Consider the following 25365-nt stretch of genomic DNA (forward strand, 5'->3'; position numbering starts at 1 on the left):
GAAGACAGAGGAGTCTGGTAGTGAAATAGGTGTCTTCAGGGGACAGAGGAGTCAGGTGGTGACAGAGGTGTCTTCAGGGGACAGAAGAGTATAGTGGTGACATAGGTGTCTTCAGGGGACAGAATAGTCTGGTGGTGACAGAGATTTTCTCAGGGGACAGAAAAGTCTTGTGGTGACAGAGGTATCTTCAAGGGACAGAGGAGTCAGGTGGTGACAGAGGCAGGGGACAGGGGAGTCTGGTGGTGACAAGTGTCCTCAAGGGATACAGGAGTCTGGTGGTGACAGAGGTGTGCTCAGGGGACAGAGGAATCTGATGGTGACAGAGGTGTCTTCAGAGGACAGAGGAATTTGGTGGTGACCGAGGTGTCTTCAGGGGACAGAGGAGTCTGGTGGTGACAGAGGTAATAGAGGTAGGAGACAAAGAAGTCAGGTGGTGACAGAGGTGTCTTTGGGGACGAAGGAGTCTGGTGGTGACAGAGGCAGGGGCCAGAGGAGTCGGGGGGGGGGGGGAGGTGTCTCTAGGGGACAGAAGAAAACATGCATGTAGCTGTGTAGCTAGTGGAGGAAAACTGGGATGCATCTCTGGGCCCACTTACATGGCAGGCCCACCCACTGTGATTTGTTCAGAGGTGCAGGTGAGGTGGGGACACGCAATATAGTGAGCATGCAACGCAAAAAGCCAAAAAATCCATCTTTTTTTGTTGCAGGTTCCAAGTCGCACGCAACTTTACCTCCTTTACACTCAACGCAAGTCAACGCTTGTAACTTTTCCATGTCTTAGATTTAGCCTTTCTTTTAAAGGGGTTATCCCCAGGCTAACTCTGGCATGGGAGAAGGGGAAAACTGCCTGAGTCACATGGAGCAGTGACGTATTGAGCCCAAATGGCCTCCAGAGAGGCTAAAACGGGGACGACCGTCATCAATAATCATAAATATACAATAATTCATGTATGAAACGGTATTTGATCACTGTACAGTTATATACTTTTTCTAGATGCAGCCAATGAGATGGAATTTTTTTTGGCCGGAGTTCCCCTTAAAGGCTGGGCTCACTGGGCTTTTTGTTGTTGTTTTATTTTATTTTTTTGAAATTTTTGCATGGTTTTGCCCCCTAATTTGCCACAGTTTTGCAATGTGGTTATTGACAGTGCAGCTTGGCGCAGGCGAGGCATTCCAAAAGTGTGTTTTACCCATGAAAACTGTTGTCGGCTGCCTAAAAAAGCTCCTTGTAAGCTCAGCGTTGTCACTGGTTGAGCGTAATATATATATATATATATATATTTATATTTATATATATATATATATATATATATATATATATATATATATATATATATATGACATAATCTACATGCTAAGGTGGTGATTTCAGGACACTGTATATCCAGCTGTTGCAAAACTACAACTCCCAGCATGCCCAGACAGCCGTTGGCTGTCTAGGTATGCTGGGAGTTGTAGTTTTGCAACAGCTGGTGGCACCCTGCCTGGAAAACATTGATCTACATACTAGGGTCAATCAAAGCTTAATAAAGATCACCATCTGCTGGTCTATATTGAGAATGCAAAATCAATGTAAGAAAAGTATTCTGCAGGGAAAAGACCATAGAACCGAACAGTGAAATCAATGAAATTATTGCTTAAAAAAGTGTAAAATAAATGTATATATATAAATTTATCTTACACTTTTTTAAGCATTAATTTGATTGATTTCACTGTCCGGTTAATAGATATAAAGATATATATATATATATATATATATATATATATATATATATATATACCGTATTTATCGGGGTATACCACGCACCGGCCTATAACACGCACCCTCATTTTACCAAGGATATTTGGGTAAAAACTCAGGTAATTATGCCACCGGGGATGGGGGGAGGCAACAGGGCAGCGGCGCCGGCAATGGGTGCCGCTGCCCCTTCTCTCCCCCTGGCTGTCGGCGCCGGCACCGATAGTCAGGGGGACAGAACGGGCAGCGGCGCCGATAACCAGGGGGTGAAAAGGGCCGACAGCAGCGCTCTAGACCCCAGGAAAGGCAGGGGGAGAGAAGCGGGCAGCGACGGCCTCTCTCCCCCTGCCTTTCCTGGGGGTGTATCGGCGTATAACACGCACACAGACTTTAGGCTAAAAATTTTAGCCTAAAAAGTGCGTGTTATACGCCGATAAATACGGTATATATATATTAATATATATAATATTTTTTTTTATTAATATTATTTTTTTTTTAAATCACCCCCCTTTTCGCTTTTTAAAAACAAAATAAGACAAAAACAACAAACACATTTGGTATTACTGCGTGCAAATTTTTCTGAACTGATAAAAAATTATGTTTGTGATTCTGCACTGTAAACAACAAAAAATAAGGATAGAATTTGTGTTCAGAGTGTGCCTTAAAATGTAACTTTTAATCAGATTTATCTAAAAGCCACCAATTCTGTGTATGTGACCAACACCAAAATAAAATTATTTACCCTAGATGCCAGAGAGCAGTGTATTGTTTGAATACAAGATGCGCTCCACCTGCGTAACAGATGGATAGGTTGTAGTCACCAGGGTTTTTATGGGTTATACCACCATATATACAAAATCGACCACCATGGGTTATACCACCATAATGCAAAAATGACCCCCGACGCGTTTCTACCACACAAAGACAGTGTATGGCGTCATCAGGGAGGTATAAATATGCAATAGATAGTTCCTATGTATTACTATCCTGGTCACAAAATAGTTGCTTAGCGACCTGTCCTCAGTAACCTGTGGGTAGAAGATACAAGAGGTGCCCATATCCTGAAAGAAGCGGGTGCGACAACCTGCTGTGGTGCAGGGAAGCTGTGGTGGTCATTTTTTGCATTATGGTGGTATAACCCATGGTGGTGACTACAACCTATTCATCTGTTACGCAGGTGGAGCGCATCTTGTATTCAAACAATACACTGCTCTCTGGCGTCTAGGGTAAATAATTGTATTTTGGTGTTGGTCACATACACAGAATTGGTGGCTTTTAGATAAACCTGATTAAAAGTTTAATTTTAAGGCACACTCTGAACACAAATTCTATCCTTATTTTTTGTTGTTCTCTAAGTTAATTATGCTGAGTGATCTATATATATAAAATAGTGGTTTTTGACATAGACCCTTATAATTATACGCCCTCTTAATTACTTTGATTCTGCACTGTGAATGCTGTAAATATATAACAAATTTTTTTTTCTAATTGATGATTTTTGGTCACATCATATATCAGAAAAAAATGAATAGAAAGTGATTAAAAAGTCCCATCTAAACCAAAATTGGCACAGACAAAAACTACAGATCAGAGTGCAAAACGAGAGCCCTCATACAGCCCTGTATATGGAAAAATAAAAATGTTATAGGTATTTTTTTTTGTCTTTAAAAAGTACCTGTCATGATCTTGTTAAATGTTATAATCCCCCCTGTTCAACCACCCCCTGCCTTTATTTTTTATTATTTTTTAGTTTTCTACCTTGGTATTGCTCTGTATTTTCTGCTCAGTCTCAGTCAGATTCACAGATTGGGGAGGGGCGTTCCCAGCAGGCGTGACATCATCTGAAGCCATACAGGGGAGAACTTCCTCCCTCACTCTGTTTCTCACAGCCCAAAGCAGTTCAGTGTGCAAGATGAGCTATGATTGGATAAGGCTGACCCCCCCCCCCCCCCCCCCACACACACACACACACACACACCCTCAGCATTTCCTGTTTTTGGACTCCAAAGTCTGGAGTCCAAAATCTGTGCAAGAGAGCAAGAGATGGGGGGAGGGGGGATATGCTTCGGACAAGTAGGGAGACACCCAGTGGCAGCTTTTTATAAACACAAATAAAATATAGAAAACTTCATTTTTTTAAACAAAGAATATTAGAAAGAATTTTTACTTACCATAAGGAGTGCAGTAGTAAACGTTAGTTTTAATGAGAGTGACCCTTTAAGTAGTACAATAATAGAAAATATATGTAAATATGGCTATTGTTTTAGCTTAACCTACAGAATAAAGAGAACATGTCCGTTTTCCTAAAATGCACTGTGTAAAAACAAAACCCTCCAAAAATTTTAATTTTTTTATTTTTCTTTAATTCCCCCCACAAATAACATATATATATATATATATATATATATATATATATATATATATATATTTTTGCCATACATTTTATGGTAAAAGGAAAGGTGTCATTACCAAGTACAATTGGTCAAGCAAAAAAGAGCCCTCGTATGGGTCCAACTGTGGTACAAACTACAACTCTCAGGATGCCCTGACAGCCAAGAAGTATGATTGGAATTGCAATTTTGCAACAATTGAAGAGCTGCATGTTGGAGATCACCGATGTAATGGATGGATGAGCAGGTACAGCTAAGCAGGATGCACTATGGGGTCCTTTGCACAAATTCTGGGGGTTCTATCCCTCTGTGCTGTGCATAGAAAAAAAAACTTTTTCATAGAAAAGGTCACATGACATGGTCCTATTCCCAGGATGCGAATGATGACATTATACACTGAGCTGCTGACCTTGTCCAATGACTCCATGACAAATAATCACATCTCAGTGCTGATTGGTGAGGCGCTTGAATGGGGGAGGGGCAAAGCCTCCTCGTGGGCTCAAGCAGAGCCCTGTGTTGTCGTCATGTCATGTGACCACTTTGTGCGTGATTGGTGTGCGCCAGTTGGCGGAGGCTATATAAAGAGTCATCTGTTTATTGTGTTCATGAGCGTTTTGGAGATGGGATTTAGGCATGACTCTGTTGGACACCTAAAAACATGTTTTTGTGCCTGCCTATGTAATGAAGGATACATCAGTGCCTCTACAGAGAACAGTCAGGGTTTAGCCGCCATTATCTGGTGTTAATCTAACATAATAGGAAAACAAAACAGCAGAATTCATCCCTGAATACAGCTCCAAAAAGAAATAGTGCGGTGCTATACAAACCATTGTTTCTCCACGCTAAATGGAAAGTGTATCGCTAAGACAGCAAATATTCTTAAGGCAGGGGAAAACAAACAAACCACTATTAGAAGACAACTGTGGGCAGATATAATGCCAATAACTATCAAACGGGCCTTGCAAGTGTTGCAGTCTGTCCATAGGAAGGTCTGGTTTCAGGGAAATTTATGGCACTAATACACAAAATACACATCTACAGTATCGCCTTCACGATGTCCAGTGAAAGTCAAATTATCCAACCTCTGGGACCCCCATGATCTCCCGTATGGGGCCCCAGCTCTGCTTCCAGAAATGATGTTTCGCACCCAGCATGGATGCTGGTCGAAACACCCCCTAAATTCATCTTTATGGGAGAGAAAGCTGTCTCTCCACCTCTCCAATAAAAATGAATAGAGGGGACATGTATCGATCTACGTCAGTGCTGGGTGCGACAGGTTAGAGGAGCAAAGCCGGGGTCCCGTGCAGGAGATTGCGGGGGACCCAGTGGTCCGACCCCCCCCCCCCCCCCCCCACACACACACACACAATCAGATACTTATACACTTAGGGGATAAATTGTCTTCCACTGGAAATCTTCTTTAATGCCAGAGACTTAACACACCAGGAAGTACATGTACATGTAAGTGATTTTGAAGTTGCAATAACAGTACAGTGGTAATATGTATGGTGATATTTCCTCCTTGCATACTAGTATTATTGGTAATATTATCTTAGTATACAGGATTTAGTCAGTAACAGTATGATGGTAATATATATGGTGATAATATTCCTCCTTGTATACTAGTATTATTGGTTCTATTGTCTTAGTATACAGGATTTGGTCAGTAACAGTATAATGGTGATATGTATGGTGATAATATTTTCCCCCTGTATATTGGTGTTATTATTGGTACTATTGACTCAGTATACATGATTTGGTCAGTAATAGTGCGATGGTAATATGTATGGTGATAATATTTCTCTTGTATACTGGTATTTTTGGTAATATTGTTCCCAGTATACAGGATTTGGTCAGTAACAGTTTGAAGGTAATATGTTTGGTGATAAAATCCCTCCCTGTATACTGGTATTATTGGTAATGCAGGTATCAATATAAAGGATTTGGTCAGTAACAGTATGATGGTAATATGTTTGTGATAATATTCCTCTATGTATACTGGTATAATTGGTAATACAGGAAGATGTATAGTGATGATATTTAGTCCCTGTATGCTATCTTTCTAACAGTCAAGATAATTATCTATTTAATCTTTTTAAATATCTATTTATCCTTTAATGGTACAATTTTCATCATTTACACAAAAAAAAAAATAAACAGAAAACAAAAAAATGGTGTCTGCAGTTTGGGCACCCTGCAGAATTTATAGCATGCACTGCCCCCTTGCATAACTGAGACCTGCCAGTGTCATGGATTGTTCTCAGTCATCATCTGGGAAGACCAGGTGATGTCAATCTCAAAGGTTTTAAATGCCCAGACTCATCTGACCTTGCCCCAACAATCAGCACCATGGGTTCTTCTAAGCAGTTGTCTAGAAATCTGAAACTGAAAATTGTTGACGCTCACAAAGCTGGAGAAGGCTATAAGAAGATAGCAAAATGTTTTCAGATGTCAATATCCTCTGTTCGGAATGTAATTAAGAAATGGCAGTCATCAGGAACAGTGGAAGTTAAAGCAAGATCTGGAAGACCAAGAAAAATATCAGACAGAACAGGTTGCAGGATTGTGAGAAAAACAATTCAAAACCCACGTTTGACTGCACAATCCCTCCAGAAAGATCTGACAGACACTGGAGTTGTGGTACACTATTCCACTATAAAGAGATACTTGTACAAATATGGTCTTCATGGAAGAGTCATCAGAAGAAAACCTCTTCTACGTCCTCACTACAAAAATCAGCATTTGAACTTTGCAAATGAACATATAGACAAGCCTGATGCATTTTGCAAACAAGTTCTGTGGACCGATGAGGTTAAAATGGAACTTTTTGGCCCGGAATGAGCAAAGGTACGTTTGGAGAAGAAGGGGAACAGAATTTAATGATGAGAACCTCTGTCCAACTGTTAAGCATGGGGGTGGATCAATCATGCTTTGGGGTTGTATTGCAGCCAGTGACACAGGGAACATCTCACGAGTAAAAGGTAATATTGATTCAATACAATTTCAGCAAATTTTGGATGCTAACTTGATGCCATCTGTGAAAAAGCTGAAGTTAAAGAGAAGATGGCTTCTACAAATGGATAATGATCCTAAACACACCTCAAAATCAACGGGGGATTACATCAAGAGGCGTAAACTGAAGGTTTTGCCATGGCCTTCACAATCTCCTGACCTCAACATAATTGAAAATCTATGGATAGACCTTAAAAGAGCAGTGTGTGACAGACAGACCAGAAATCTCAAAGAACTGGAAGACTTTTGTAAGGAAGAATGGGCAAAGATACCTCAAACAAGAATTGAAAGACTCTTGGCTGGCTACAAAAAGCATTTACAAGCTGTGATACTTGCCAAAGGGGACAGTACAAGATATTAACTATGCAGGGTGCCCAAACTTTTGCAGATGCCATTTTTTTGTTTTCTGTTATTTTGAAAGTGTAAATGATGGAAATAAAATCTAACTTTTGTTGACATATTATAAGAATGTCTAATCTGTAATTTGATGCCTTTTGGAGATTTTTTCCTCTTTCCTTGGCTTCTTTATGCACATTAACCTCCTGAGCGGTATTCCCGAGCGTGACTCGGGGTTAATTTTCCCAGCCAGGATCGGTAACCCCGAGTCACGCTCGGGGTAGAATTGCAGAGTTCCCGGCCGGGCTGCACGATATATCGCAAAAGCAATGCGATATAGCGATGCGGCCCCCCGGAAAACATGCGATTATCTGCTCTGGTCGGCTCCCGTTGCGGGGGCCGGCCAGAGCAGGTAAAGAAAAATACTAAAAGTCAGTGTTTCCCTACCAGGGGGCCTCCAGCTGTTGCAAAACTACAACTCTCAGCATGCCCGAACAGCCAAAGGCTGTCCGGGCATGCTGGGAGTAGTAGTTTCACAACAGCTGGAGGCCCCCTGTTAGAAAAACACTGAGCTAAGTGTAAAAGAAAGAAGTAGTAAAATAAAAAAAACCTTTTGCTCACCTAGTCCCGGTCCCTGAAGATGTCGTTCCCCTCCGTGCGGTCCTGGGTGTCCTCTCTTCACTATTCATCTTCTAGGACCTTTCACTTTTCAGCCAATCACAGGCCGCAGTGGTGTAAAGCCTGTGATTGGCTGAAGGGGAAAGGGCTTGTTCTGCAGCAAATACACTAGGTTTGAAATCTGCCGGCAAACCCAGTGTATCCTGCTGCAGAACAAGGTGACAAGGGGGGGGGGGGGGGGGGGATGGATGTGACAAAGGGGGGGGGGGGGGATGGATGTGACAAAGGGGGGGATGTGACAAGGGGGGGGATGTGACAGGGGGAGGGGAATGTAACATGAAGGGGGGGAATGTGACAAGGGGGGAAGAATGTGACAAGGAGGGGGGAGAATGTGACAAGGAGGGGGGAGAATGTGACAAGGAGGGGGGAGAATGTGACGGGGGATGTGACAAGGGAGGGGGAATGTGACGGGGGAGATGTGAAATGGGCGGAGGGAGATGTGAAATTGAGTTAACAAAAATTGTACCGCTTTTGGTACACATTTCCAGACAGAATCATACCGCCAGGGAGGTTAATACAAATTTTTATCTGAGGTGCCCAAACTTTTGATCCCCACTGTAGTTGTAAAACCCCCACTGTACCCCTACATATAGCTGTAGACCCTCTTCTGTGCCCCATATATATTGTTCCAGAATCCCTCTCTGTCCCCATATATAGTTGTTGGCCCATGTTGTGCCCTCATATAAAGTTGTAGGACCATGTGCCCCCATATGTAGTTATAGGTTCCCTGTGTCCACATAAATTGTTGTAAACTCCCTGTGCCCTCTTATATAGTTGTAGTCACCGCTGTGCCCCAGTATATAATTGTTGGCCCCCTGTACCCCAATATAAGTTGTAAGCCCCTCTGTGCTCCCACAGACATACTGCCTCCAGCCATATACAGAATATTTGCTATAAACAAAAGTGAAGCGGAAACAATGTAGTATTACATTCCATAGGACCTGTAACACTCGGTAACAACCCTTACTGTACAGTGCCATCTAGTGGTCAAATAAGAGAAGTAAAATAATAATATGTAGGAGATCAAAAGTCTATAGATATTGGGATAATAATTTATTTCATATGTATAAAATAACATACTTAAATGGGTGTGAATATTGCACTGTGTAGTTATTAAATATAGCCAATACATAGAATACCACCAAATATAGCCACTAGGTAATTAGATACAGTAGTCTATGCTAGCCGAGCTGGTCTGATACAGAATGACTGCAGTAACTTTTATGTTTCCACAATTAAGTGCATAACTCCAGATAATTGTATTATATCCAAGTAAATGTCTGGAACAGTTTCAGGCTTAGAATTAATAAGGCTTGGAAATTGGAGAAGAGACTTGATAAAATCCTAATGCTAACTGTTAAGGATCAATGTGAGATACATCCTAATTCTTTAGCTATGCTAATAGAATGAAGGTGCTTAGTGAAGTCTGCAAGATAGGAAAACATTGCTACAAATGGAAAGTCAATGACTAGAGCGTCATATATGTCCACAAAAGCTTTATGCAAGAAGAGTGATGAACGTTTGTCAAAATGAGCCCAAACATAGTGTAAATCTTCCATAGTGAATATCTATCTAGCTATATCATATCTATCTATCTATCTATCTATCTATCTATCTATCTATCTATCTATCTATCTATCTATCTATCTATTTATCTATCTATCTCATTTCTATCTATCGCATGTCTATCTATCTATCTATCTCATATCTATCTATCTATCTCAAATCTATCTATCTCATATCTATCTATCTATCGTTTTTTGTCATATGGAGTGATGCACCATTGCTGTGGATGTCTAAATGGACTGAGATCAAGTCTGGGGTGCTGGCACCTTACATTTGAACAGTGAAGGAGTGCTGTATTTACTTGGAGTATCTATCTATCTATCTATCTATCTATCTATCTAAAGAAAGAGAAGAATGGCCACAGAAAAAATCCAGTGCAAAAAAATTGCTTTATTCCATCAAAAACGCACACATTTTGATGGAATAAAGCTATTTTTTTGCACTGGATTTTTGCTGTGGCCATTCTTCTCTTTCTTTGGACTGTCTACAGCCCTTGGACCTGGGCTCAGGCCGCTGGCAGTTATTACATATTGGACTTTGAAGTGCTGTTCCAACCCTTTACTCTTCTATCTATCTATCTATCTATCTATCTATCTATCTATCTATATATCTCATATCTACCTCTCATATCTATCTATCTATCTATCTATCTATCTCATATCTATCTATCTATCTATCTATCTATCTCATATCTATCTATCTCATATCTATCTATATCATATCTATCTATCTATCTCATATCTATTATCTATCTATCTCATATCTATCTATATTTCTATCTATCTCATATCTATCTATCTATCTCATATCTATTTATCTATCTATCTCATATCTATTATCTATCTATCTATCTCATATCCATCTATTTATCTATCTATCTCATATCTATCTATCTATCTATCTATCTATCTATCTATCTATCTCATATCTATCTATTTATCTATCTATCTCATATCTATCTATCTATCTATCTATCTAATATCTATCTATCTCATATCTATCTATCTATCTCATATCTATCTATCTCATATCTATTATCTATCTTCTATCTATCTATCTCATATCTATCTATCTATCTATCTATCTAGACAAAGAATAAGTCAGCCAGCACTTTAGTTGATACCAAACTATTATATGGACCTGGCCTACAGGTGCACGCTACTAGGCTAGATATATAGCAACAGAAGAATGCAGCAGCACACTGCCAGCACAAGGATATAGGTGAAACATGAACATGCAGATAAAACATGGAGCTATACAGCTATGGTGTAATAGATGCAAATGTGAAACTATGAAATAGTGAGGCACTTAGCTCGCAAATTTGTCTCCGCCGGCGGTCAAATAGCTTGGACCGTCCCACCACGATAAGGTGGCCTCATTGGGACGGACCCTACACTGTGTATATGCCTCTGTGTGAACAGTTCAGTAAGCATGGCAGGGTCTGGAACATCCAAGCCAACTTATATACACACCTGATAGAGGTGGGTGGGGTGCAAGGCCAACATGGAGGTAGCCACTCCCCCGTTTGTGCAATACAGACAAAGAATAAAGGCCAGGTCCATATAATAGTTTGGTATCAACTAAAGTGCTGACTGACTTATTCTTTGTCTGTAGTGCACATACGGGGGAGGGGCTACCTCCATGTTGGCCTTGCACCCCACCCACCTCTATCAGGTGTGTATATAAGGTGGCTTGGATGTTCCAGACCCTGCCATGCTTACTGAACTGTTCACACAGAGGCATATTCACAGTGTAGGGTCCGTCCCAAGGAGGCCACCTTATCGCGGTGGGACGGTCCAAGCTATTTGACCGCCGGCGGAGACAAATTTGCGAGCTAAGTGCCTCACTATTTCATAGTTTCACATTTGCATCTATTACACCATAGCTGTATAGCTCTCCATGTTTTATCTGCATGTTCATGTTTCACCTATATCCTTGTGCTGGCAGTGTGCTGCTGCATTCTTCTGTTGCTGTATATCTATCTATCTATCTATCTATCTCATTCCTATCTATCTCATATCTATCTATCTCATATCTATCTCTCACTCTCTCATATCTATCTATCTATCTATCTATCTATCTATCTATCTATCTATCCGTATATAAGAGTCTGTATACCGTACGAGTGACAATACAAGACATACTAGAAAAGTGTACCAGAGTGACACCTAGAGGCAGTAAGGTAATACACCAGTGTAAGGTTATAATTATTAGGAACAGCAGACATTACATTAAGTTGTGGACTATAGAAAGAAGAGTATAATCCAAAGAAAGGGCTAAATTGCAATTCACATTACATATAGTCCAGTAAGACAAAACGCACCATAGAAGAAACACCTCAAGTCAAATCAAGTCACACCCAGAGCCGAACGATAGTATGAACAATCAAACAATCTTTATTGAGACAATATATTAAAAACAGAAGTATATGAAGTATATAAGGTTAATCCTGTAAACAATTCCTGGCAGGATAATATCACAATTCTGTGTGAGCGTAGTGGCAATTAGAATTCATTAATCAATATATGTGCATAATAAACCAAAACAACATGATGGATGCCAGGAGGTTGCAGGCTAAAGTGCTACTTGGATCTGATCTCTGGCTGTAGAGACTGAGCGGTTGTAGGCAGCAGGAGACTGGAAGAGGAAAGACCTGTGTAAGGGGGGGGGGGGGGGGGGGAGGGGAGTGGAGCTCTGCTCCTACTGTGTGAGGGAGGGGGCACTATTTACAACTCCCAGCATTTCCTAACAGCAAATCCCAGCATGCCCTGACACTGCCAATGGCTTTGCACCTGACCCAAAAAAGAACTAGAACTCCCAGCATATTGCGCTAAAAATGACACTATACTGCTGTATAGTGCAACATGCTGGGAGTTGTAGTTCTGCTTTGGGTCAGCTGCAGAGCCATTGGCAGTGTCAGGGCATGTTAGGAGTTGCTGTTAGTGTGATAGCCACAGGGGTGTTAGGGAAATACCTTATCACTTTGTGACGCCAGGGCACCATTAGCCTACACACAGTCCAAGGTTGGAGACAGCTTCTTCTGGGCCAGACACGGGGAATAAAGGAACACACCTATGTCAGGTTACGGACAACTATCTTTATTGAGGAGGGTGCAGATAGTATTACACAGACAGTCTGGTGCATAGTGAGAGGATGCAGCGTTAACCCTTAGGAGCCCTGTTGCCTTGCTGGGACTTTTGGTGCTTTCACCCAATAAATTGATACTGACTTGAGAGAATGGAAGATTGATCCTGGTAGCTAGGGTTCTGTGAAGGTCCTGTAGCTTTCTCCGCCAGGGCATGAACTTCCACCGTGTGAGTGATTCTTGCAGAATGACCGGATAAGATTTTTTTCTGGGCCTTCCCACTTGTGCTCAGACTGAGCTCACACAGGAACTGGGGTAACCCCCCCCCCCCCCCCACTACACCATATGGGCAAGAATTTAGGAGTTCCCATTGGCAGGCAGGGTCACATGGGGTGTACTGCTCCTCTCTTAAAGGTACAGTAACACATATAAATAACATATATAGAACTAACATAACATGATAATTAACATTTGACAATGTGCTGGGACATAATAGACACAATAATAAGTCCCTTAATGAGCCTAACACCTATGCCACAGGTCTGCCTGAGGAAGTCCAAAGTAGTGTTGCTCGCGAATATTCGCAATGCGTATATTACGAATTACGAATATATATATATATTTTTTTTACAGTACACATCACAGTGATCACCCCTCTCTGCTTCCAGCTTGTGTGGTGTAAAGAAGGCTCTAATACTACTGTGTGAGACTGGCATGCGCATTTTCGCATATGTGAAAATTTGCATATGCTAATTTCCACATATGCGAATTTTCATGCACGCTAATTTTTAAATGCACATTTTCGCATAAATAAAACGCGAAAATTACGAATATGCAAATTTAGCGAATATATGACGAATATTCGTCCATATATTTGCAAAATATCGCGAATTCGAATATGGCCGATGCCGCTTAACACTAGTCCAAAGCCACAGGACAGCCTTTGGTGCTGTGACACCACATTAGGACATGCTGGGAGTTGTAGTTCTGGTTTGGGTCAGCTGAAGAGCCATTGGCTGTGTCAGGGCATGCTGGGAGTTGCAGTTAGGACATGCTGGGAGTTGCAATTAGTAACTAACTGTAACTTTTAGCATGCCCTGACACAGCCTATGGCTCTGCAGCTGACCCAAACCAGGGCACAGCATCAAACTCGCAACATGATGAATCAGAAGCCTGGCAAATCAAATGCAAGACTCCCCTGTCCCTTCCCTGTGGGCGTTGGCTGGCACAATGATGTAATGCTGTGGGACTGGTGTGCAAATTTTTCCAGGGCTGTTTTTTTATCCCCAGTCTTGCCCTGATTGGCTGTGACCGGTGGGTGACAGGTGATTTAAAGGGGTATTCCAGGGAACTAAACCCATAGCTCATGCTTTTGCTCTCACCAAGCTATTTAATTGTCTAAATATCATTATGTGATAGCCTGGGGGATGTAGGGTATGGGGAGTGTAGCTGTGCGGTTATTAAAGGATGCTTGTTAACCTTTGCTATTGGTGACACCAGGGTGAGGACTCCTCAGTAATGCTTGTCCTACCGCCACCCTTTCCAAGAGCGGTAGGGAGGTAGATAATAATAGAATGTCCACAACCGGAGAGTTTTCTGCAACAGGTATAACTTTTACTGAATGTTTTCTGCAAGCTTCAATAACGGAACAGTCTCTATGCATACAACTGCTTCTTTGGAGATTGACAAAGGTTGGGACTTTAGCAAGTTAGAGTCTTTAGGTATTATGCACTGTTCCACTGGATTTAGGGGATTAGTTGCGGTCCAGTAGTCACGCTAGCTTTAGCGGGGGTAGATTAGAACTCGGCTTTAGTTCTGCTGAGGCTGGTAGGTTTTCCGGCCCAGCGTGTTTTTGCAAGTTGCACAGATCCGTCCTGCTAGTCCGGCATCCACGAGAGCAGCAACCCAAGAGATGATAATTGGCTACAGCTCCCTTATATGGGCAGGGGCTGGACTAGTGCTAATTGGTCCATACTGATGTCAATCACCATTACAAAGATTTGTGGGTAACATGTGACCCAAGGACCTCCTAAGGTCCTCCAACATACCATAGAGGTTATTAACATGGTCACATGACCGAAGGTCCTGCGATGCTAAACAAGGTAAGTGCTATACATTATATTAGCTATATACTATTATTAAATATATACATATATTAACATTAGAAAATTTGCATTGAGGAGAGGTGACTAGGGGCTGTCCCACCTGAGGGACTCTACCTGAGCGTAGTTACTCTGACTTTGGGGACCTTTACACTAGGTATGGTATGCAATACGGTACCAGGACACCACAAATCATTATCCATATAAAGCAGATTCCCCTCTTTCAGTTATCAGGAAGTAAGGAAAAAAATGTCACCCAGCATCCCCTACCCTCCTAAGAGAGCGTGGTTTCTGTCCTGCACTGATGAGTCATGCTTTCTTTAATGCTGAGAGCTGGGAGGTGCATGCAGCCTCAGCCAATCAGACACTGAATCTCTCTGCTCACAGAGCAGGAGGATGGGGGCTGCTCTCAGAGAGGGAGCTGGAAGAGTAAGAACAGAGATGCAATGTTTGTTGGGAAATGAACACTGAAAAATATATACCTTACTAAAGTGTAAGTAACTGTACACTAAAAACTGATAGTGCCAATATAATGATAAATAGTGCACAAAGCAATAATGGCGAAGCTAAAATGTACAAATTTTATTGAAAAAATACATAAAATCACAAGAAAGATTCAGATAAAACATAAAGACAAAAAGTAAGAAAAGGCACCAGAGTTTGACAAATAGGTGGGTAAAGGTCCTGGAGATGTTGATTAAGTAGAACAAACAAAGCAGTGTGTGAACTATGAAGGGTAAGTAACAGATCATGGACAGGCTATTAGCTATTTATGGGGCCGGTTGATGAGACCCCAGTCACGCCCCCTGAGGAACCATTATCAAATTGTTTAATTTCTGCCTGTTGCATTGTTATATCTGCACAGTAAACTTATGTTATTTTACCCTTCATAGTTCACACACTGCTATGTTTGTTCTACTTAATCAACATCTCCAGGACCTTTACCCACCTATTTTTCGTACTCTGGTGCCTTTTCTTGCTTTTTGAATATCTGAATTTTTCTTGTGATTTTATATTTTTGTTAAATAAAGTTTGTACATTTAAGTGTCACTATTATTGCTTTGTGCACTATTTATTATATTGGCGCTGGCTGTTGGGAAATGTAGTATTCATGCTAAAGGTGGAGAGAAGAATGGCAAAGAATATCAGGCAGCGAGAGAAGACAACAGGGGCCACAGCACCATGCATATTAGGCAGGATCATTTACAGGGAACATGTCCAGGTAGTGTGGTGGCTTTGTAGCTTTTTTTTTTTATATGTATACTTCCCTGAAGCACCCCTTCCTGCAGCAATGGCAACCCTGGGAGATGAGAACAGGTGGACATGGAAGGATGCCAGAAGACACGTTTATCTTGTGTGCAGTGCATGCACGTGTTCCTCTTCCTCCTGAGCTTCATTCCCTGCTGGAACTTCTCCTGGCCTGCACGGTCTGCACATGCTATCCAGGCTCTTTCATGCTAAAATGGGGTCACTGAGAAGGAGAGAAAAACTCAAAGGGAAGGGTGAGGACAAGATGAGGAAACTGTTCTGTCAATTTTGAGACATTGTCTGTCATTCTTTTTTTTAAAAGGGTACCTTTCATCAAATAAACTTTTGAAATATTATAAATAAATATATATATATATATATATATATATATATATATATATATATTTCCAATTGCATGTTATTAAAAAAATATGCTTCTTTCTATTTAATTTTCCACTTTTAAAAAATGACCACTAGAGGTCTCCCTACCAGTCCTGGCCGCAAGCCCTTTTTATAGATTTGAGACTCATGCTGGAGTCCTAAATCTCAGACTGTAGCCAGGACACAGACAAGCTCAGCTGGCAGCTCTGAATCTTCTCCTCTCTGTTTACAACTGCATGTGCAGAGAAAAAAAAGATCAGAGGTCAGATAGTAAAATGAATGAGGGCATGCATTAAGGCAACTGATGATGAGTATGCCCTGCAGTGCTATAAGCACAGTGCTGGCTCCTGCCTGTCTGATTTACAGGCAGAGAGCAGTGCTGAGCTTGTCTGTGTCCCGGCTGCAGTCTGAAATTTAGGACTCCAGCATGAGTCTGAAATCTTTAAAAAAAGGGCTTGCAGCCAGGACTGGTAGGGAGACCTCTAGTGGTCATTTTTACAAAGTGGAAAATTAAATAGAAAGAAGCCTATTTTTTACCAACATGCAATTGGAAAATTATTCTGCATACATTAATCTATAATATATCAAAAGTTTTTTTTTTTTTTTTTTTTTGATGAAAGGTACTCTTTAAATAGTAAAGTTTATTAAAGTTTTCAAATAGACAAATAAACAAATAAGGCTCCGAGGTGGCCAACAAAATTTCTAAATAGGAAGGCATATAAGGTGCAACGGTAGCACATGACATGACATCATGACAAAATGGCATCAGCATGAAAAAGGAAAGAAATAAAGGAATTCAAAATATAAAATGTAAAACAGTGACCAGGGGACTAAAGGGAAGTAACAAGTCAACGGGAAAAGCAAACAATATCATTCACAAAACCGTAGTTGTCAGGACTTCGGGAGCCAAAGGAGAGAGGAGGGGGGTAGGGGAAAGATCATTATTAGATTTTTTTTTTTTATTAGTCAGATACAATTGCATTATTGTACAGTGATTTGCATATACACAGTAAAATTGAGATATTCGCAGTGAAATAGGGGTAAAATGCTGCCCTGCAATTAAATGCCCCACGTGAACACAGCTGTGAACACGTCCTAGTGGCCGCAGCTCACACTAGCGATTTAGTGTATTGTGATGTACATGCATTGCATTGACCTATGTAAGTAATCAAGCGATTGATAAAAAAGGGGAGGGGGCTAAAAAAAAATTGGAATAATTTGAAAATCCCCATTTTCCAAATAAAAAAGAAAACAATTTTGGTATCATCCTGTGAGAAATTGTGTGAATTGTCAAATATTCCTGATCCTGCATGGTTAAAGGTGTAAATACACACAAAAAAAAATTAAGTCTAAAAACAACTGCAGATTTTTGCTCACGGAGATGAGCAAGCTTTTCAAAAGTTCGGCTCGCCAAACTTATGAAAAGCAGCAATACCATGGTTTAGTTGCGCTGTTATGCAGCACAACTTAACCCCTTAAGGACCCAGCCCATTTTCACCTTAAGGACCCGGGCATTTTTTTGCACATGTAACACTCACGTTTCAGAAGTCAGGAACCCCGGTGGATGTGGATCCGCTGGACCTGTGTGGCAGATGACTCAGACCTTATCAGGGAGCGAAATCGAATGTGCTGCTGGTTTTTACCAGAGCCCGCCGCAAAGCGGGATGGACTTGCTGCGGCAGGTGGCACCCAGGTCGCTACCCCTGTCACGGCTCGACCACACAGGCAGCTGAAGAGATGCGAGGCACAGGAGGGATAAGGCAGCTCATAGTCTGGATAGCAGAAGGTCAGGGCAGGTGGCAGAGAAGCATGGTCGGGTCACAAAGCAAAGGATCAGATTCATGGCAAGGCAGAAACAGGAATGCATTCTCTGAGGCTCAAGGCAACAAAGAACTGGCAGGGGAGTGAGAAGGGTGGAGGAATATATAAATGAGCCACAGGTGAATCACACTAATGAGCACACTGGCCCTTTGAATCTTAAAGCTCCAGCGTGCACGCTCCCTAGGGGATGGGGACACGTGCACCAGAGCAGTGAGGCAGAGGCTGGGGCAGGAGAAGCACCAGGGGAGTGACGGACTGGAGCGCGCATGCGGGCGGGTCCCGCGATGCGAGTCCCAGCCACGCCGGCAGCAGCAGGTAACGGGACCATGGGCTCACGACCAGCATGTGCAGCCAGAGCGCATAACGTAACACTACCCCCCTTGGTCTCCCCCTCCTTTTTCAACTCAGAAAACTTCTGAGAAGGTCACGGTCCAGGATATTCTCCTCAGGCTCCCAAGATATCTCCTCAGGACCATAACCTTCCCAGTAGACCAAAAAAAATTGTTTACCTCTCACAGTCTTTGTAACAAGAATTTGTCACAGACAGGTGTGGCGACAAGATTCTTCTGAGAAAACCGGTTTATGACAAGAGGCTTGAGGAAAGAGACGTGGAATGAATTAGGAATACGTAACGTAGCAGGTAGACGGAATTTGTAGGAGACAGCATTGATTTTTTGTAGAATCTGGAAGGGACCAAGGTAGCGAGGGCCGAGCTTGTAACAGGGATCTTGAAGCAGAAGCGGAGCAAAGCCACACCATGTTACCAGGAGAGAAGGACGGAGGAGGTCTTCTACTTTTATCCGCTTGCGCCTTCATGCATGAAGAAGCCTGAGATAAAGACTGTCGGGTGTGTTGCCAGATGGTAGAGAAGTCACGGACCAGCTCATCAACAGCAGGCACACCGGAGGAGACTGGGAGAGGAAGAGGAGGACGGGGATGGAGTCCATAGACAACAAAAAAGGGAGACAACCTCGTGGACTCGGAATCCTTATGATTATATGAGAATTCAGCCCAGGGAAGAAGGTCAACCCAATCATCTTGGCGAACTGAAACAAAATGCCGAAGATAAGTCTCAAGGATTTGATTAACCCTCTCCCCCTGACCGTTGGACTGAGGGTGGTAGGCCAAGGAGAAGTCCAGATTGATGTCCAGGCGGTTACAAAGAGCTCGCCAGAACTTAGAGACAAACTGCACACCTTGATCCAAAACGATATGCTAAGGAAGACCATGTAAACGAAAGACATGTAACAAGAAGTACTTCGCCAGCTGCGGGGCAGAGGGAAGAGCTGGTAGAGAAATGAAATGAGCGATCTTGGAAAACCGATCTACAACGATCCAGATGACAGTGTTATTATGAGATGATGAAAAATCGGTGATGAAATCCATGGCGATATGGGATCAGGGAGTCTCTGGAATGGGTAAAGGCTGTAAGAGTCCTGCAGGTCTCTGTCGAGGAGTTTTGTCGCAGGCACAAGTTTCACAGAAACGGACAAAATCAGAAACATCTCGTTCAAGATGGGGCCGCCAGTAATGCCGGGAGATAAGAAGTAGAGTCTTGCGTATTCCAGGATGTCCTGCTGTCAAGGAAGAATGACCCCATTTCAGGACCTTGCGTCTCAATCTGGCAGGCACAAAGGATTTTCCCGGAGGAACTTACTGAATCTCAGCAGAAGCGGCAGGAATCAAATGGTCTGGAGGAAGAATATGCCTAGGTGTAGAGTCCAAACCAATGATGTCAGAGGACCTGGAGAGAGCATCAGACCTGATGTTCTTGTGTGCTGGATGGAAGGGAATGAAGAAGTTGACCCTAGAAAAGAACAGTGACCACTAGTGTTGCTCGCGAATATTCGCAATTCGAATATTATTCACGAATATCGCATATTCGCGAATTCGTAATTCGTAATTACGAATATTCGTTTTTTTGTTTTTTGTTTTTTTTTTCTTCACAGTACACATCACAGTGATCATCCCTCTCTGCTTCCAGCTTGTGTGGTGTAAAGAAGGCTGTAATACTACTGTGTGAGACTGGCGTGCGAAAATTCGCATATACGAAAATTATCATATGCTAATTTTTGCATATGCGAATATTAAAATATGCTAATTTTCGCATATGCGAATTTCGTATTTGCTAATTTTGTATATGCTAATATTCACATATGTTAATATTCGCATACGCGAATATTCGCATACGCGAAAATAAAACGAGGATATACCGAATATGCGAATATTCGCGAATATATGACGAATATTCGTCCATATATTCGCGAATATTCGCGAATTCGAATATGGCCTATGCCGCTCAACACTAGTGACCACCTTGCCTGGCGGGGGTTCAAACGCTGAGCAGACTGAAGGTATAGAAGATTTTTATGGTCGGAGTAGATGCTGACCGGATGAGAAGAACCTTCCAATAAATGTCGCCATTCCTCCAAAGCTATCTTGATAGCGAGGAGTTCACAATCTCCAATGGAGTAATTCCTCTCAGCAGGAGAGAAGGTCTTGGAGAAGAACCCACAAGTAACAGTCTTGCCCTTGGTGTTTTTCTGAGTAAGAACGGCACCCACTCCAATAGATGAGGAATCAACCTCCAAAGCAAAGGGCCTCTCCGGATCAGGTCTTGTAGGCACGGGAGCAGAGACAAAAGCAGACTTTAAACGGAAGAAGGCCTCTTGAGGCCAAGACTTAGGATTAGATGCCTTCTTAGTGAGAGCCATAATTGGAGCAACCAAGGATGAAAAATGTGGGATGAATTGACGATAATAGTTTGCGAACCCCAGAAAGCACGTAGGCCCCAAGGATGAGGCCAATCCAATACTGCAGACAATTTATCTGGATCCACCTGCAGGCCCCCATGAGAGACAATGTAGCCAAGAAACGGAAGGCTAGATTTCTTGAACAGGCATTTCTCCAGTTTGGCGTAGAGATGATTCTTCCGTAGTCGCTGAAGAACCAGATGTACATGAGTACGATGCTCCTCTTTGTTGGAAGAGAAGATCAGGACGTCATCTAGCTATACGACAACGCAGGTGTAGAGAAGATCACAGAAGATATCATTGACAAACTCTGCGCCGGAGCAGTGAGGCAGAGGCTGGTGCAGGAGAAGCACCAGGTGAGTTACGGACTGGGGCTCACATGCGGGCACGTCCCGCGATGCAAGTCCCAGCCCCGCCGGCAGCAGCAGGTAACGTGACCATACGCTCACGGCCAGCGTGTGCGGCCAAAGCGCACAATGTAACAGTACATCTGACCACTGTCACTTTAAGCATTAATAACTCTGGGATGCTTTTACTTTTCATTCTGATTCCGTGAAAGTTTTTTCGTGACATATTCTACTTTGTGTTAGTGGTAAATTTTTATTGATACTTGATCATTTCTGGGTGAAAAATTCCCAAATTTGATGAAAAAATTGAAAATGCTGCATTTTTTTTACTTTGAAACTCTCTGCTTGTAAGGAAATGGACATACAAAACAAATGATGTATTGATTCACAAATACAATATGTCTACATTATGTTTGCATCATAAAGATGACATGTTTTTACTTTTGGAAGACATCAGAGGGCTTCAAAGTTTAGCAGCAACTTTCCAATTTTTCAAAAAATTTTCAAAATCAGAATTTTTCAGGGACCAGTTCAGTTATGAAGTGGATTTGAGGGGCCTTCTTATTAGAAATACCCCATAAATGACCCCATTGTAAAGACTGCACCAATTAAAGTATACAAAATGACATTCAGAAAGTTTATTAACCCTTTAGGTGCTTCACAGGAATAGCAGCAATGTGAAGGAGAAAATTCAAAATCTCAATTTTTTACGCTAACATGTTCTTGTAGACCCAGTTTTTGAATTTTTACAAGGAATAAAAGGAGAAATAGCCCCCCAAAATGTGCAACACAATTTCTCTCGAGTAAGAAAATACCTCATACGTGAACGTAAAGTGGTCTGTGGGATTTTGGAGAGTGAATTTTGCTGAAATGGTTTTTGGGGGGCATATTTTGGAAACTACACCCCTCAAGGCATGTAACAATGGGTACAGTGAGCCTTTACTCCCCCCCCCCCCCCCCCACACAGGTGTTTGACGACTTTTCGTTAATATCGGATGTGTAAATGAAATTATAATTTTTTTTACTGTTTTTTTTCCCCAAATTTCCCATTTTTATAAGAGGTAATAGGAGAAAATGCCTCCCAATGCCTTCTGTGGGCGCACTACAATACTCAGAAGAGAAGTAGCGCCATTGGGCTTTTGGAGAGGGATTTTTTTTTTGGAGAATGGAAGTTGGGACCATGTGTAAGGGCGTGCATATGTAGTGTTTTTAGGATACATTCACACAGGCGGGGGTTCACAGCTGTACATTCACATGGTTGGGGGGGGGGGGCAAACCTCCAGCTGTTGAAAAACTACAACTCCCAGCATGTACTTTGGCTGTCCATGCATGCTGGGGGTTGTGGTTGAGCAACAGCTGGAAGAACACTGGTGGCAAAACACTGAGAGTTTGTTACTTAACTCAGTGTGTCACAACCAGTATGCCTCCAGCTGTTGTAAAATGATAACTCCCAGCATGTACGGTCTTTCAATGCATGCTGGGAGTTGTAGTTTGCAACATCTGGAGGCACACTGGTTGCGAAACACTGAGTTATAGTAGGTAATAAACTCTGTTTTGCAACCATTGTGCCTTCAGCTGTTGCAAGACTACAACTCTCAGCATGCACAGACAGCCAAAGGGCATGCTGGGACTTGAAGTTATGCAACAGCTGGAGGCACCCTACTCCAACTCCAAGCATGCCCTTTGGCAGTCAGTGCATGCTGGGGGTTGTAGTTATGCAATAGCTGGAGGCACACCTCAGGACCCCCCCAGCAGTTTGCATGGGGTGCCTACAGAATGATTTCAGCAGGTATCCCGGTTCGGTCCCCGCCCGGCGTGTGGCGGGGACCAAAATTCCCATGGGCATAAAGGTACGCCCTGGGTCCTTAAGGGGTTAAAGGGGAACTCTGGTGGAAAAAAACTGGCACCAGTTTTCAAATCAACTGGTGCCAGAAAGTTAAACAGATTTGTAAATTACTTCTATTAATAAATCTTAATCCTTCCAGTACTTATCAGCTGTTGTATACTACAGAGACATTTGTGAAGTTCTTTCCAGTCTGACCACAGTGCTCTCTGCTGACACCTCTGTCCATGTCAGAAACTGTCCATAGCTGGAGAAGTTTTCTATGGGGATATGCTTCTATCTGGACAGTTCCTGACACGGACAGAGGTGTCAGCAGAGAGCACTGTGGCCCGACTGAAAAGAACTACACAATTTTCTCTGTAGTATACAGCAGCTGATAAGTACAGGAAGGATTCAGATTTTGAAATAGAAGAAATTTACAAATCTGTTTAACTTTCTGGCACCAGTTTGATACGAAAACATATGTTTTCCACCAGAGTTCCCCTTTAAGCCATATTATCAGGATCGCACAGGGAAGCATTGTGCTGAGCTCCCCAGCCTTTTCTTTTTTTTTTTTATTATTCAAAGTTTATTGAAAAATGTTCACAAAATACAAGTAACTTCAAAGATACATAATAGATCATAAGATAGAAGGCATATGGAGCCGATAAGGCAAATATACAGATTACGATTCAGAATCAGAAAACATGTAACAAGGCATGAAATGGCTTCAATGTCTAAGCTCGGTGGAGTCCCGGGTTGCAAGGTTGGAAGCTCCCCAGCCTTTCATTAAGGACTGCAGCAGGTCTCAGGAGGGACACCTTCTGCAATCAACAACTTTTGACATGTCCTTTAATTTACCACTTCCTGAACCCACTTTATGGACCCAGACCAGACATTTGATGAACATGTTTGTCTCATGTTAGGAAGAAGTTATTATCGCACCTGACATACAGCTCTGGGAATCCAGTTCACCACTCAAGACAACATTATTGAGCTCAAGATTTTTTCCTTCTGAAAGACTATTACTTTTTATACTCCCCCCCCCCCCTAATGGAGCATTACCAGGCTTATAACACTCTAAACGCCTTCAGGTGGTTTTCTGAACGAGACACACTACCTCAGTGTGTGATAATTAAAGGGGTCCTCCTCCCCTAGACATCCTTTGGATAGGGGATAAAATGTCTTATCGTGTGGGGCCCGACCGATGGGACCCCCCCCATGATCTCTGTCCCGACAACCAATTATCCATGCCGGATTACGAGCAACCACAGTCACCACGCCCCTCTTCCATATACACTAATGGTGGCGGGGGCATGACAACCACGGCTGCCCGAAGCCTAGCACAGTTGGTGTTCTGAACATAAATGTGCAGAACGCTGCGGTGCCAGGCCTGGGATCACAGGGGTCTCAGTGGACAGACCCCAAGCGATCAGACATCTTTTTTTTTTTTTTTTTTCTTCACAATGCGAGTTTATTAATTTTTCAAAAACAAACAAGAAACATTAACAGTAATTGCAAGCTTTGCCAATGGGGAGCAATATTTGTAACAGGGATGTCATTAATATACGGCATGACAAAAACATAGGCAGGGGAGTACTCAGCAGGTATAACTGTTCACTCCAGGGTTTCAATTGAGCATCGAGGTCACTTGCAGTAAGTTCGGAAAAGAGATAGGAGATGGACAACCCTGCGTGGGGAGTGGAGGTACGAGGGTTGAAGTCACTCAGGAGCGAGGTCACACCACTCAGGAGATACATATCTTAAGGCTTGCAATAACTTACCCGATATCGGGTCTCAGGTAGGAGTATAGGTGTCAGTGAGCATCAAATGACAGTAGGGGGAGGAAGAGAGGATGGGAGAGGACATAGTAGAGGAGTAATAGAAAAGGGAGGGAAGAAAAAAGAGGAGGGAAGGAAGCAGAAAGGAAAACAGGGGTGGAGGGAGCAGGAGGGAGAGCAATAGGTCAGGCCAGCAATCCGGAGGCATTCCAGGCGGAGCACGAACATCGGGGTCACCCAGGCAGTCATCACAGTCAGTGAGTGGCGGAAGACAATGGGCTACGAGGCTGTGTGGTGGTGTACAG

Source organism: Hyla sarda, chromosome 1 (assembly GCF_029499605.1).
Source record: "Hyla sarda isolate aHylSar1 chromosome 1, aHylSar1.hap1, whole genome shotgun sequence".
In the NCBI taxonomy this organism is placed as follows: Eukaryota; Metazoa; Chordata; class Amphibia; order Anura; family Hylidae; genus Hyla; species Hyla sarda.